Source organism: Cynocephalus volans, chromosome X, assembly GCF_027409185.1.
Source record: "Cynocephalus volans isolate mCynVol1 chromosome X, mCynVol1.pri, whole genome shotgun sequence".
In the NCBI taxonomy this organism is placed as follows: Eukaryota; Metazoa; Chordata; class Mammalia; order Dermoptera; family Cynocephalidae; genus Cynocephalus; species Cynocephalus volans.
The window spans coordinates 127,706,231-127,721,724 of NC_084478.1; the positions used below are offsets into that span (position 1 = coordinate 127,706,231).

The 15,494-nt window shown below is 42.6% G+C and overlaps 1 non-coding gene and 2 pseudogenes across 1 annotated transcript; all 3 read right to left on the bottom strand.

Annotated features, from left to right (window-relative positions):
• Positions 1-43: 43 nt before the first annotated feature.
• On the bottom strand, positions 44-1,769 carry LOC134368383 (transcription factor E2-alpha-like; annotated as a pseudogene).
• A 2,848-nt stretch (positions 1,770-4,617) lies between these two features.
• Positions 4,618-4,809, bottom strand: LOC134368860 (U2 spliceosomal RNA). Its single transcript, XR_010022548.1, has one exon. It is a non-coding gene; the product is annotated as a U2 spliceosomal RNA (small nuclear RNA).
• Positions 4,810-5,580: 771 nt separating this feature from the next.
• Positions 5,581-7,527, bottom strand: LOC134368384 (transcriptional repressor p66-alpha-like; annotated as a pseudogene).
• Between the last annotated feature and the right edge of the window lie 7,967 nt (positions 7,528-15,494).

A 15,494-nucleotide genomic window follows, 5' to 3' on the forward strand; every position in this document is an offset into this window, starting at 1 on the left:
GACCAGGCTGCACATTCAACTCTATCTGGCTCCACAGCCTATGCTAGTCCTGTCTCCCTACCTTGTGCTCGGGTTCAGATAGAACCTCACATTTGACTGGTTTTGTAAGCAATCCTTGGAGGACCAGAACATTCCTGCCCTGCTGCCTCACCACGCCTGACATTTTCTCCTCTCCTCACCGCTTCAAGCAGGCCAGTTTGGCGTTCCAATTCCTCTCTGGCACTGGCTGCTCCAGGTTGAGGATGAACGACAAGGCCTGATGCAGGAGGAGCAGGTTGGTCTGGGGCTTCTCACCGTTGAGGTGCAGCTGGCACATGCGCCCCAGCTCCTTAAAAGCTTCTTCATTGTCTCTGATCCCCAGCGGCTCATGGGGGTTACTGGTCAACCGGCGTTCCTTCTCCCACTCGGCCTTCTGCTCTGGGGTCAGAAGGTCGTCCTCATCTGGGCTCCTCCGTGTCCGGGGGCCTTCGACTCTTTCTCTTCCTCCGAGCTGTCAGCCACCGACGTGTTCTCCTCGTCCTCCGTCTCCTCCCGCTTGATTGCGCTGGCACCCGCCGCGGCACCCCTCGCCCAGTCCGTTGTAGGAGGCGGGAGCGCTCAGGGAGGGCGCTGGGCTAGCTGGGGAGGCTGCGATGGCAGGCGGCCGACACTGCCTGCGAGGCCCTGCTCAGAATGGGCGCCTCCCACCAGGCAAGCGTGCCGCCCGCCCTGCAGCAGGGGGCCTGCAGAGCCCGTGGCCAGCATCCTGTGGCCACACAGCAGCCGGTGCACATTGCACGCCCTGCCATGGACCACGTGGATGCTTTCATCCCGGTGGTCCAACATCTTGTTCAGGCTGTGCGGACCCCATCGCAGCTGGGCTTTAAGGCACAGGGAGCTCCTGCTTGGGGCCACTGCGATGTTCCTGCCAGCCCTGTGGGGAGCCCACGGGGGTCACGGGGCTAGAGGAGAAGTTATTGCTTGAATGATCCGGGGAGTAGGTGGAGGCCAGAGCCTTCCCAAGGGCATCGTGCAGCTGCAGGCTATGGTCTGGCAGGAGCCCACGAGGCTGTTGGTCCGCTGATGGCCCGTGGTTGGAGATGCTGCTGTAGGCGGCCCTGAGGGCCAAGGAGAAGGTGGACACAACCCGAAGCCCGCCGTTCACCTCTGCTCCCTGCAGCTGGTAGCCCACGCGCTGGTGCTGGTGCAAGCGACCAAACACACTGCCACAGCTCACTGATCTACGGGCCTGGCGGGACGGGCAGGGGAGACCAGCTTTTACCCAGCATGGCCTGAAGCCCGGCCGGCCTGGCGGACTCCAGGCTGCTGTCGGCGGCTCTCCACTGAGGGTTGCCGGGGTAGGTACTGGGAGTTACCCTTGATGCCCAAAGGGGACAGTGGCCTGGGGCTGCTGAGGGCCAGCTTGCCCGGCAGGAAGCCAGCCTGAGTCAATTCGCCAACACCCGCGTCTCTCCTGAAAGTGGCATAGGCATTCTGCTCACCGCCGTCGCCTCCAAGTTCAGGTCCCAGGAATGTCGTGGGACTCACCCAAGTGGGCCCTTCACTGTAGGTGGGGCTAGGGTCAAAGGGGTAACTGTTCTGGTTGCTGGTGCCCCAGGAACCTGAGCTGGGTGAGTCCTGGAGACCTGAACCTCCAAACTGCTCACCTTCAAGGAGGTGGGCAAGCCGTTCCCACTGGCCACAGGCAGCAGAAACATCACGCTAACATCCACGAGGTCGCTGACTTCCTTGTCTGTGCCCGCAGGTGCCATCCTCTGTGGCTGACTCATTCTCCAGCAGTGATGATGGACACAGAGGCCTAGAGACAGCCCCGCACAGCACTGCCTGGCACACAGTGAAAGGGGGTGGGGTATCGGGGCCGCGGTAGCATGAACCTGGGGGCCCTTCCCCGACAAACAGGCATCACTACCCGGCCCCACACGGTCACATGTTGGTGGCCGTGCGTGGCCCTGGCCCCTTCCTCCATGTCACCTGGGGCGTTGGGGCAGGGTCGTGCATCGTCCCTGCGGTGCACGGATCCTGATTATAAATTTAGTTCCGTTTTAAAATAATTTAAGATCTTAATTTATATTTTAAAAATTACTCTGTGCTGTAGTTAACTGAAGTAAATGGAGAAGAGATTCCCTGTCTAAAAGGCAAGTTTAGATTTTTTTTTTCTGGGTTGGATCTCCACTGCAGATAAGTGACTGAGATATTTAAATGGAAATGGGCAGCAATTAGTAATTGGGAATAGATTTCAGTCAGAAGTAAAACGGAAACATTGCTGTAATTAAAAAATTTTGTGTCTTGCTTTATTAATCTTTGTCTAACCTAACGTCATCATGACATTCTTATGTCTTGTTTTTTTAACAGGTCATTTGTTTTTGTGTGTGTAAGCTCTTATATTTTATTTTTTCTAGCTTTATTGAGGTGTAATTGACAAATAAAATGGTCTATATTGAAGGTACGGAACGTGGTGATTTGATATACATATGCACTATGAAATGATTACCACAATGAAGTTAGCACATCCATCACCGCACACAGTTATTTTTGTGTGTGTGCTGAGAACACGTAAGATCTACTCGTAGGAAATTTCAAGTATACAAAACTGTATTAACTATTGTTACCATACTGTTCATTAGATCCCCAAAACTTACGCGTCTTGTCACTGAAAGGTTGTAGCCTTTAAGCAACATCTCCCCATTGCCCCCACACCTGAGCGCCTGGCAACTACCATTCTGCACTTGGATTCTATGAGTTTGACTTTTCCTATCCGGCCTTTATTATTCTGAGGTACTGTTCGTCTATACTTATTTTGTTGAAAGTTTTTATTGTGAAAGGCCATTCACATCATTTCAAATGATTTTGATGATGTTCAAATGATTTTCCTGCATCCACGGAGATGGACATATGATTGTAGTCCTACACTCTGTTGATGTGGTATATGCCTCTTACTGATTTGCATATGTCGAACCAGTCTTGCTTCCCAGGGATAAGTCCTACTTCACCATGGTGTGTGAACATTTCACTGTGCAGTTCCATTCGGCTTGCTGATATTTGAGGATTTTTCTGTCTATTTTCATCACAGCGATTGGACAGTAATTTTCTTTTCGTGTAGTGTCCTTGTCTGGATTTGATGTCAGAGTAATGCTGGCCTCATAGAATAAGCTAGAAAGTGTTTTCTCCTCTTCCATTTTTTGGAAGAGTTTGAGGAAAACTGGCATTATTTCTTTAAATGTTTCATAGAATTCAGCAGTGAAGCCATCAGGTCTTGGGCTTTTCTTTGTTGGAAATTTCTTGATGAATGACTTAATCTCCTTTCTCAGTGATCTGTTAACATTTTAAATTTCTTCATGACCTAGTCTGGGTAGGTTGCATGTTCCTAGGAATTTATCAGTTATACTCTAGATTATGCACTGTGTTGGCATACACTTATTCATTATAATCTCATAATACTTTGTATTTCTGTTGTAGCAGTTGTAATGTCTTTTTTTTCATTTATAATTTTGGTTGAGTCCTCTCTCTTTTTTGTTGGTTAGCTAAAAATTTGTCAATTGTTTGTATTTTCAAAAGTCCGATTTTTAGTTTTGTCGAGTTTTTAGATCTTTTTTTTTTTTCTCTGTATTTTTACTCTAATCTTTATTATTTTCTTCTTCCTACTAACTTTGGGCTTAGTTTTTTCTTTTTGTAGTTCCTTCAGGTGCAAAGTTAGGTCTTTATTTAAGATCCTCCTTTTAATTTTTTTAATGTAGGACTTTATCGGTGTAAACTTTCATCTTTGAACTACTTTGGCAGAACTCCGTAAGCTTTGGTATGTTGTATTTCCGTTTTAATCTGCTGTAAGATTTTTTTTTTTTTACTTTTTATTTATTTTTTTCAAGTGGGTTAAGTGAGCCTTTATTAGAATGTTGTAGCAGTTGTGTTTGAAGAAGGCAGGCCTACAAATTAAGGATTTTAAATTAAAGTCCCTAACTGCATCAACAGAAAAACAGGACTGGAGCTGCACTGGGGGACAGAGGGACCCAGTTCTCACATGGAAGTACACCTGTGCATGGACACCAGACGCCCTCACTATGCGTGGAGATGGACCAGTTGGCGGTAGACACAGAACGACTTCTGCCTTTCATCGTGGAACTGGTTTTTATTTATTTATTTATTATTTTTTATGAAGGCTATGGGAAGCAGAAAGAAGCAGCAAGTACACGTGCTCCCCACCCAGGTAGTACAGGATGAGGCATGTGGCAGAGAAGAGACAGCCCCTGAGAAAGCGGAAGGGAAAGCCACGTCCTTGGGAGGGAGCCAGGTATGCGCAAGAATATTAAGAGAACATTTGTGGAAGACGCAGAGAGGGGACAGACGGGGACAGACGGGGCCTCCGAAGTGAAAGAAAAGATGGGAAAAAGGGCTGTGGAGAGCCTGACGACGGCGATGGCAGCCGGTCAAAGGGCCCCCCGGTTCTAGGCGGGCACGCAGCGCTCGGCGGGACCCCGCCAGCCTCCCTCTCACGGCGGACAGAAGAGGATCAGGCCACACGCGAAGCAGCTTCCCGCGAGTCTAGCCCTCGCCAGGCGGAGGGACTGCAACCCCCCTCTCCCCACCGTCTCTGATCTTTCGTGACCAGTGCTCATGTCCCCGAGGGGGTGCACCTGTGCCTGGAGACACTGCCATACCAGGCCGATGCGTGGACTGGACGGAGCAAGCTCCCGTTCCATGTCCCTGCTCCCAAAATCCATTTAATATACTGTCCTCCGATACAGGACGTATCAGATATTAAACTGATGAGAATAGATACTACACATGATCTTGGCCAAAAGGCCGAGAAGCGATGTGGAACTGGTTTTTAGAGAGTGGGAGGGGAAAGAAAGAAAAAAAAAAAAAACCAAAAACTAAAAGAGGACCTGATCCTTTACAAAACATTTCTGTAGACACTAAAGGGGGTGGGGTAGGGGGAGGAAGTGTGAAAGCGAGCCCTGCCAGCAACCTCAGCTTTAAGGAAAGGCTCTAGCTAGCTAGACCCAAACAGAAATCCTCAGTCTGGGGGAGCAGCTCACCGCACACCTGGACGGCGCCTCCCAGCCCAGACGCAACTGTGCGAGGTCACCAGAGAGCAACGCAGGCCAGGGTGGCCTAAGACTGTGTCCATCAAAATGAATCGGAACAGAAAAGGAAAAAAAAATACAGTAAACCACCACCAGTAGCCGCACAAGAAAAAACCACACAGCAACCCTCCCCTCCGACTTCCTGGCCAGGCTTCAGGGCGTCGCTGCGGATTCTCTCCTCCCTCCGTTGTGGACAGCGCGCAGCTTCTGGGATCCCTACTCTGTGGCCGGGTCTGGATTTCAGTTTGTTCTTCAGTTGAGCCTGGGGGGGTTGGGGGGTCTCAGGAAGGCGCAGCAAGGGAGGCTTTCTGGCAGGAGCGAGGCTGCGCTGGCGCTTCCTGCCTCTGCCACTCATAAGGTTCATGTAGCCGCGGCCGCCCACTCTCCAGCGCACGGGGGCGGCCGGGACTACGTGTGCACAACAGAGACCCCGGGTCTGCTCGGTTTACTTTTAACTCCATCATCATGAGGTACTTAAAGAAACCAAAAATCTTTCAACCTACAGTTTGCCATGAAGAGACGCAGCCACAGATTGGGGGCCGAAGACAGGGAAAAACAAAAACAAAAGGAAACGCCCTGCTGGAGTCAGGAGCCCCGGGAAACCAGCCTTGCTCAGACCTGTCACAGTGTCCACGGTGAGCCTCCCTTGCGCCCTGCTGGGGGCAAAAGAAGGCGGACTGGGGCAGAACCAGCACCGGAGGTCCACTTGACTGCTGGTGTTAGGCAAAGTAACGGGAAAGAGATCAAGGAAGAAAGCCCCGTGGAAACGTCCCCCAGTTGTAATCCTCGTCCGCCTGTGAAGCAGCATCTCCCAGCCGCGAAGAGACTTTGCAGCCAAGAATCGAGGTGTCGCTTGTGCAGAACGGCCGTCACTCACTCTGTAGAGTGAGCACAGTGGAGGGCGGCACAGTGTGTCCTTCTAGACCGGGGCCAGGTAACAGTGAGGAGGGAGCCTGTCCTCCACCGGTCCTGGCTGGCACTATCCCACGTGGCTGACTGGAGGGTGGAGCGTGGCAGGATCACATCAAGGACGTACTCTCGCTGGCGGTCCACGGCCGAGGACGTCTTGGGTACTGCCAAACTCTGGGGACAAACGCAAGGGTACTGCGTGTTCAGGGACGTCTTCTTCCAGGTGGAGGCGGTGCTGCCCCTTCCGGCGCTCAAGGCTCTCTTGGAATGTCTGCCAGTCCTCCTGACCAGGGCCGTGCCCGAGGCCGTGTTTTGCAGTTTGGGGGCTGGCTAAACGTGTACAGGACACCATGGGTCATCGTGCCTGAGCCCCAGGACAGCTGGCTGGAGGCCAGTAGCACAGCTCTGTTACTCCAGTCGCGAGCCTCTCCTGAGCCGAGCACCAACTTACAGTGGGGTTTTATGAGCTGCTTCAGTGTGGGTGCAGCGCGGTGGCAGGCGCGGCGTCCTGCTGCAGGAGGCGCTGCTTGATCGCACGCTCCCACTGTAGCGCCTTCACAAAGGTGGCCTTGAGCCAGCTAGTGCCCTCCACCTTGAGCGCCTGTTCTCGCCCATGATGGCCCCGCCCTTGCGGCTTGCGAAGGCCATCTTGCAGTGCACGCACATGGAAGGTTCCTGGGACAGCACAAGGGCGGCCAACATCCGGCTTGCTTGCGTCTCCAGTAGGTTCTGCACCACTTCCTCCAGGCCAACTAGGTAGACGAACTTCTTGGCAGCACTGGGCAGGAAATTTATCTCTGGGGTGAGGGTTTTGGGAGGGGGAATCTCAAGCAGCATCTTCTCTAGCTGTTTGCACAGCACGAGCTCGGCGGCCACCTCTTGGCTGCCTGGAGACTCATTGGAGGTGATCATGGAGGCCACGCTGGTGGAGGTGGAGTTGGTCTGAGCAGAGTTGGTCGTGAACCCTTTAGTGACACTGAGGAGGGCTACAGGATGTTGATGAGCAGAATGGTATTGGGGACGTTGGCGACACGGATAAGTCCTTGATGTATGACTCTCTATCCCTGAATTTGAACTCTGGGCACGGACACCCTGGGGTCCAGGAGGAGGGGCAGTGCCCCATGCTAGAATGTTTTCTGATGTTGTGGATTTGTTGTGATCCCCTGACGAGTGGGGCCATGACCACCTGTGAGGTCACCTGCAGCACCAGCACTGAGGATGCCTGCTGCCCTTCCCGGACCAGCAGAAGTGGGATCATGCTGCCCGGCATTTAAGTTGAAGAGGTCAGAAGTGACGGCTTGCTAGCAGGAATGTTTTGGGTGCCCTGCACAAGGAGAGGACGGGTGGTCACTGTGCTCCCAGCGGAGCATATGGGCTTCTGGGCAGTGGCTTCCTTCTGCATTTGACACTGTGGCAAGTTTTTCAACAAGATGAGTTTTGCTTCTTCTGATCTTAATTCTTCTATCAGTTGCTTGATCATCCTTTCTCATTCTTCAGGACTACTTTTGATGAGGGCCTCATTGGTTGTTTCCATCAAGGCCAGTGCCACTAGCCACATAATGCAACCTTCGGCCGCACAACTGGAGACCAGCATTGGTGTTACAACCTGAGACATGCACAGCAGGTCGATGAGCCTGGCCTGAGGCCCCCAAAACACTAGAGGGCTCTGAAAGGCAAGGTCGCCTGTCCACACTAGCTCATCAGCGCCCTTGCTGTAAGACTTAAATATAACTTATTATATATATTTAAGGTCTACAACATGATGCTTTGATATGCCTAGAAATAGTGAAAAGATTACTATAGTAAAGCAAATAAACATATCTCACATCCCCATTTGTGCGTGTGTGTGTGTGTGTGTGTGTGTGTGTGTGTGGCTAGAGCACCTAAAATCTACTCTTTTAGCAAAATTACCAAGTACGGTAGAATATTACGTATAGCTCTCATGTTGGACATTAGATCTCTAGACTTCTCATCCTACATATCTGCTACTTTGTATCAGCTTTGTTATCAGGTTTAAATAGACTGTTATTGCTATAATATATTTCACACAAGACACTTGGTAATCACAAATAAAATATTTATAGAATTTACATAAAAGAAAAAAAATACAACTCCTCCCCCCCCACACAAAGGAGGACAGGAATAGAGAAACAGAGGAGCAAGAGAACTATAAGAGAAACAGAAAACAGATAACAAAATGGCAATAGTAAATCCTAGCCTATCAGTAATTACTTTAAATGTAAATGGACTAAACTCTCCAATTAAAAGATACAGAATGGTTGAACGAATAAAAAACAAAAGTCGAAGATTCATCTGTGTGTTGTTCTCAAGAACTCCCTTTAGATTCACATACATACAGAGGCTAAAAGTGAAGTGAAGGAAAAAAATATTTCATGCAAATAGTGATCAGAAGAGAGCAGGAGTGGCTATACTAGTATTAGACAGAGTAGACTTTAAGTCAAACACTTTTTCTAGATAAAAAAGAAGATTATTATGTAATGATAGAAAGGGTCAATTCAACAGGAATACATCAAAATTGTAAATCCATATGCACTCACCATCAGAGAATCTAAGTATGTAAAAAGATTGACAAATCTGAAAGGAGAAATTAAACAATACAATAATTGTAGGACTCTTCAATACCATATTTACAATCATGGATAAAATGTCCAGTCAGAAAAATTAATAAAGAAACAGCAAACTTGAACAACACTATAGAACAAATGTACCTAACAGACATGTATAGAACTTTTCACCCAAAAGCGGCATAGTAAATTAATTCTTCTTAAGCACACTTGAACATTCCCCAGGATATATCACATATTAGAACAAGAAAACAAGCCTTAACAAACTTTAGAATTCAATTTATAGCACATATCTTTTATGACTATAATGGAATGAAACTACACATCAATAACAGCAAGAAAATGGGAACATTTATAAATATGTGGAAACTAAAAAACACATTCTTGAACAACAACTGTGTCAAACATAAAATCAAAGGAAGTTTAAAAATATCTTGGAAACAAAAGAAAATGAATACACAATTTACTAAAACTTACAGTATGCAAAAAAGCAGTCCTAAGAGGAAAGCTTTTAGCAATAAAAGCCTACGTTAAAACAGAAGAAAAATCTCACATAAACTAACTCTATACCTCAAAGAACTAGAGAAAGAACAAACTAAACCCAAAGTTAGCAAAAGGAAGAAAGTCGTAAAGATCAGAATAGAAATGAATCAAATAGAAAACAGAAAAACTATATAAAAATAAATCAACTGAAGTAAGAAGTTTTTTTTAAATAGCCAAAATCAAGAAAAGCTTAGCTAGACTAACCAAGGAAAAGAACCCTCAAAGTCAGAAATGAAAGAGAAAACTTTTCAATGGATGTCTCAGAAATAAAAAGGTTCACAAGGGACTATTATTAGCAATTATGGAACAAATAATTGGATAACTTAGAAGAAATGACCAAATTCCTGGGAACATAAAACTAACCAAGACTGAATCAAGAAGAAATACAAAGTATGAACAAACCAATAACAAATAAAAAGATTGAAACAGTAGCCAAAAGCTTCCCAGCAAAGAAAAGGTCAGGGCCAGATGGCTTGATGGCTGAATTCTATGACACATTTAAAGAAAAATTAATACTAATCCTTTTTAAACTACTAAAAAATAGAGGTAGAAGGAATATTTGCAAACTCATTTTAGATGGCTAGCATTATCCTGATACCAAAGCCAGAGAAAGACACCACTGGCAAAAAAACTACAGGTCACTCTCTCTGATGATCATAGATGCAATGAACATGACGCAATGGGATTTATCCCTGGTATGCAATGCTGTTTTAACATACCGAATTCAATCAATGTGATACACCACATTAACAGAATGAAAGATAAAAACCACATGATTATCTCAATTAATGCAGAAAATATATTTGAGTAAGTTCAACTTCCATTCATGATAACAACGCTCAACAAAATAGTTATAGAAGGAAATTTCTTCCACATAGAGGTCATTTATGAAAAGCCCACAGCTAATATCATAATCAATGGGGAAAAACTGTGAGCTTTTCCTCTAAGACTTGGTACAAGGCAAGGATTCCCATTCTCACCACTTCTATTCAACATAGTACCAGAAGTACTAGCAAGAGCAATCTGACAACAACAAAAAGGCATCCAAATTGGACAAGAAAAAGTTAAATGGTCCATTTCCAGATGACATGATTTCATATGTACAAAACCCGAAATAGTCCCTGAAAAAAATGTTAGAACTAACAAATTCAGTTATGTTGCAGGATACAAAATCAACATACAATCTTTAAGTCCCTGCTGATATTGACAATAAATTTCCACTGACTATATTTACAATATTCAAATTTGTGTATTAGTAAAATTGTTGGCTGTTTGCTTTAGGTTTACTATTTCTATTACCTACCTGAGCTTGCTCCAGAGGGGATCGGAACATGCTATTGTAACATATGCCATAAGGATTAATTTGAGCTAAAGGCATTTAAGACTCAACAGATGCAGGAAGAGTTCTATCCTCTTTTAGGCTTTTTCTGCCTTAAAGGCAAGACATGAGTTGCCCTTTAAGGAAGGTGCCCCCTTTATACCAGAGAAAGAAGAGATGCTATTCTCACTGAAGACCGAGAGCCAACACCAAGGTGAGTAAGCATAAACAGATGTCAATAAAGTAGCCCATATCTTTCATTACTTCACCCATGTATTTCCATCCATCCTAGTCACGTGAAGCCTATTAAAAAACAACTTGACAAACACTTTAAAGATTTAATTGGCATTTCTAGAATCATTTCAAAGCTAAATACTTACACAGTTAACATACCCAGGACTTCCTTTTGGTGGCTCACGTGTTGTTCCTGTGAATCTTCTGATTTTTGGGGGAACTGGCCCACTGCTAAGTTGATTTCATGGCATTTAGCTCAAGTATCTCCATTCTTGTTTACTGAGTCCAAATAATGGACTCCCATAAACTTTGCTTAATTAAATCCAAACCCTTTTTCCTTCATTAAAAAGGTAAATAAGCCCCTGAATCTACCCTTGAATTCTAACAAGATATTGTTGTGAACCCCAGTGCATGTAAATAATGAAAGATATATGCTTAGAAAAATAAAGAATCAATATACAAAAATTAGTTGCATTTCTTTGTACTAACAATGATCTATATGAAAGGAAAACAACCCCATTTATGATAGCATCGAAGCATAAAATACTTAGGAATAAATTTAACCAAAGGGGCGGAAGATCTGTACACTAAAAATTATAAAACAATGATGAAAGAAATTGAAGAAGACACAAAGAAATTTTCGTGGATTGGAGAATAAATATTATTCAAATATCCATAGTATTTAAAGGTAATCTCTATCCAAATGCAAACTCTATCAAAAGTCCAGTGGCATTTTTTGCAGAAATAGAAAAACTCTCAAGTGTGTATGAAATCACAAAAGATCTCAAATAGCCTTCCTAATCTTGAGGAGGAATAAAAAAGTTAGAGCATCACACTTCATGATTTCAAATTATATTACAAAGTTATAATAATCAAAACAATATGCCAGTGGCATACAATTAGACACACAGACCGATGGAACAGGATATAGAACTCAGAAATAAACCCAAGCATGATATGGTGAACTAATTTTTGAGAAGGGTGCCAAGAACATACAATGGGAAAAGATAGTCTCTTCAATAAACGGTTCTGGGAAAATTGGATATGCACATGGAAGGGAATGAAATTGAACCGTTATCTTACACCATTCACAAAAATTAAGTTAAAATGGATTAAAGGCTTAAATGTAACACCAGAAACCATGAAACTTTTTGAAGAAAACACAGGGAAAAATCCCCATGACAATGGCCTTAGCAATGGTTTTTTGGCTATGACACCAAAAGCTCAAGTTACAGAAGCAAAAATAGACAAATGGGATTATATCAAACTAAAATCTTCTGTACAGCAGAGGAAACACTCAACAACATGAATAGGCAGCCTAAAGATTGGGAGAAATTATTTGTGAATCATATATCTGATTAGGGGTTAATATGCAAAATATATATAGAACTCATATAACTTGTTAGCAACACCAAAACAAAGAAACAAAACAACCCTGTTTTTAAAATGTTCAATGCATCTGAATAGACATATTTCTAAAGAAGGCATACAGATGGCCAGTAGGTATATGTTAAAATGCTCAACATCACTAATTATCATGGAAATTCAAATCAAAACCAAAATGAGATCACCTCATACCTGTTAAAACGTCTATTACCAAATGACAAGAGTTAAGCATTAGGGTGTGGAGTAAAGGGAACCCTTGCACGCTATTGGTAGGAATGTAAATTAGTACAGCCATTGTAGGCAACATTATGAAGGTTCCTCAAAATATTTAAAATAGAACTACCATATGATCCAGAAATTCCTTCTTTGGGTGTTGACCCAAGGGAAATGAATTCAGTGGCTTGAAGAAGTATCTGTACTCCCATGTTCACTGCAGTATTATTCACAATAGCCAAGGTATGTAAACAACATAAATGTCCATAGATGGGTATGTAGTAAAGAAAGTGTGACATGCACACACGGGGATATTATCTAGCTTTAAAGGAGAAGATAATCTTTCCATTTGCAACCACATGGACGAACATTAGGTTAAGTGACATAAGCCATACACAGAAAGACAAATACTGCGAAATCGCACTTATGTGTGGAATCTAAAAAATTCAAATACATGGAAGCAGAGAATAAAATAGTGGTTACCAGGGGCAGGAATGTGGGGGCAATGAGGAGATGTTGGCCAAAGTGTGCAATGTCATACTTATGTAGGATGAGTAAGTCTAGAGAATTAATGTAGGATATAATAACTATAGCTAGTAATACTGTATTGTGTACTGGAAATTTGCTACGAGTATAGTTTTCAGGTGTTCTCAAAACACATATGCACGCACACACGGTAACTATGCAAGGAGGACGATATGTTAATTTGTTTGACTCTAGTAATCATTTCATTATATATATATATATATATCAAAACTTCACGTTGTACACCTTAAATACATATAATTGTTATTATAAAGTCAAAAGATTAACTCAAAATAGATTAGAGGTCTTAATGTAAAAGTGACAATTCTAAAATTCTTAGAAGAAAACATAGTTCTGAGTGTTCATGATGTTGTACTAGGCAATGGCTTCTTAGATGTAACTGCAACCGCACAAGCAACAAAAAAATAGAGAAATACGACTTCATCAGTTATTAAATACTTCTGTGCTTCCAAGCTTATAATCTATAAAGTAGGAAGACATCCCACAAACTGTGAGAAAAATTTTGCTAATCTTATATCTGATAAGGGAATTGTATCTAGAATATATACGAACATCTATAACTCAATAATTAAAAGGTAAATATCCTGAAATAAGCAAAATATTTAAATAGACATTATTCCCAGAAAAATGGCCAATAGGCACATGAAAAGACAATCAATATCACTAATTATCAGTGAAATACAAATCCAATCCAAAATGAGATACCACTTCACACTCACCTGTATGACTATAATAATAAAGAAAGACAGGCAATAACAAGCGTTGGCAAGGAAGTGGGAGAAATTGGAGCCCTCATATGTAGCTGGTAGGAAGGTAAGTAGTGCATCCAGTTTGGAGAAAGAGTCTGGCAGTTCCTCAAATTTAACATAGAGTTTCCTTACGGCCTACCAACTTGACTCCTCTGTATATTCCCAAGAGAATTGAAAACAAATGTCCACACACAGATTTGTACAAGAATGTTTATAGCAACGTTATTCATAACAGCCAAAAACCAAAAAGGGCAAACAACCTAAATGCCCATCAACTGAATGAATAAATAAAAGGTATTGTATCCATTCAAGGAAATATTATTTGGCTATAAAATATGAAGTACTGATAAATGCTACAACATGTGTCAACCTTTAAAACATTATGCTAAGTGAAAGAAGCCAGATATAAAGGCCACATATTGTATGTTCCCATTTATACGATTGTTCAGAATAAAAGATTCATAGAGAAATGAAGTCGATGAATGGTTACCAGTGGCTGGGGATGGAGGGAGTGTGGATTGGGTTCTAATGGGCACTGAATTTGTTTTTATGTTCATAAATCTGTCCTCAAACTGCATACTGATGATGATTTCACAACTCTGGCATATACTAAAAACCACTAAATTGCATACTTTTACATGGTGACATTTATGTTATGTTTATCTTCATAAAAATGAGGCATATTCAGTTATAGTTAATACTAAAACATTTTATAAACCATAAAATTTTAGAACAAAATTATAGAGAAGAAATTAAAACATTCCCATAAAAATAGAAACTGAGAAGAGTTATTACTATCAGATCTGTCCTATAAGAAATAGTAAAGGAAGTTTTCCAGGCTGAAATGAAAGGACAGTCAGTATTACTCTAATCCACATGAAGAAGTAAAGGTCATCAGTAAAGGTAACTGTACAGATAAACATTTTATACACACACACACACACACACACACACACATTTTTGTTTACCTCCTTTTCTCCTATTTGATTTAAAAGAAAACTTTGTAATTCAATAATTATAAATCTGTGTTGATGGGCATACAATGCATAAAGATGTAGTGTTTGTGTTAATAACCACATAAAGGAAGGGGGTATGAAGCAAAGATTTTGTGTCCTATTCAATAGTTCTGTAACAAGTAAAGGAATTGAATTAGTAATCAAAATCTTTCTATAAAGCAAAGACCAGAATCAAATGGCTATACTTGTAAATTATTCCAAACATTTAAAAAAATACTAATGCCAATTCTATCCAATTTTCTTAAGAAAACAGAAGAGGAGGAAACACTTCTCAATTCATCTTATAAAGCCAGTATTACTCTGATACCAAAAAGAGATAAAGTTACTGCAAGATAATAAGAATCTTTCTATGAACTTTTTGAAGTACTCTTGTACGTTCTGTCCTTTCTGTCAGTTGTCTCTTCACTCTGTTAATTGTTTCCTTTTCCTTGCAAAAGCTTTTTTATTTGATGTCATTACATTTGTCTGTTTTTGCATTTATTACTTGTGCTTTTGGGGTCATATCCAAAAAGTCATTGCCCAGACCAATAGCGGTTTCCCCCTATGTTTTGTTTCTAGTAGTTTTTACCGTTTCGGGTCTTACGTTTAACTCTTCAATCCATTTTGAGTTGATTTTTGTATATGGTGTGAGACAACGGTCTAATTGTATTCTTCTGTATGTGGATATCAGATTTTTCTAACATCAGTTATTGAAGAGACTGTCTTTCCCCATTATGTGTTCTTGGCATCTTTATTGAAAAATCAATTGATTATAAACGTGTAGATTTATTTCTGGGCTTTCTGTTCTGTTCCATTGATCTATGTATCTGTTTTTATGCCATTACCATCCTGTTTTGATTACTATAGCTTTGTAGTATACTATGAAATCAGGTAGTGTAATGCCTCCACCATCATTTTTCATTTTATTGTTATAA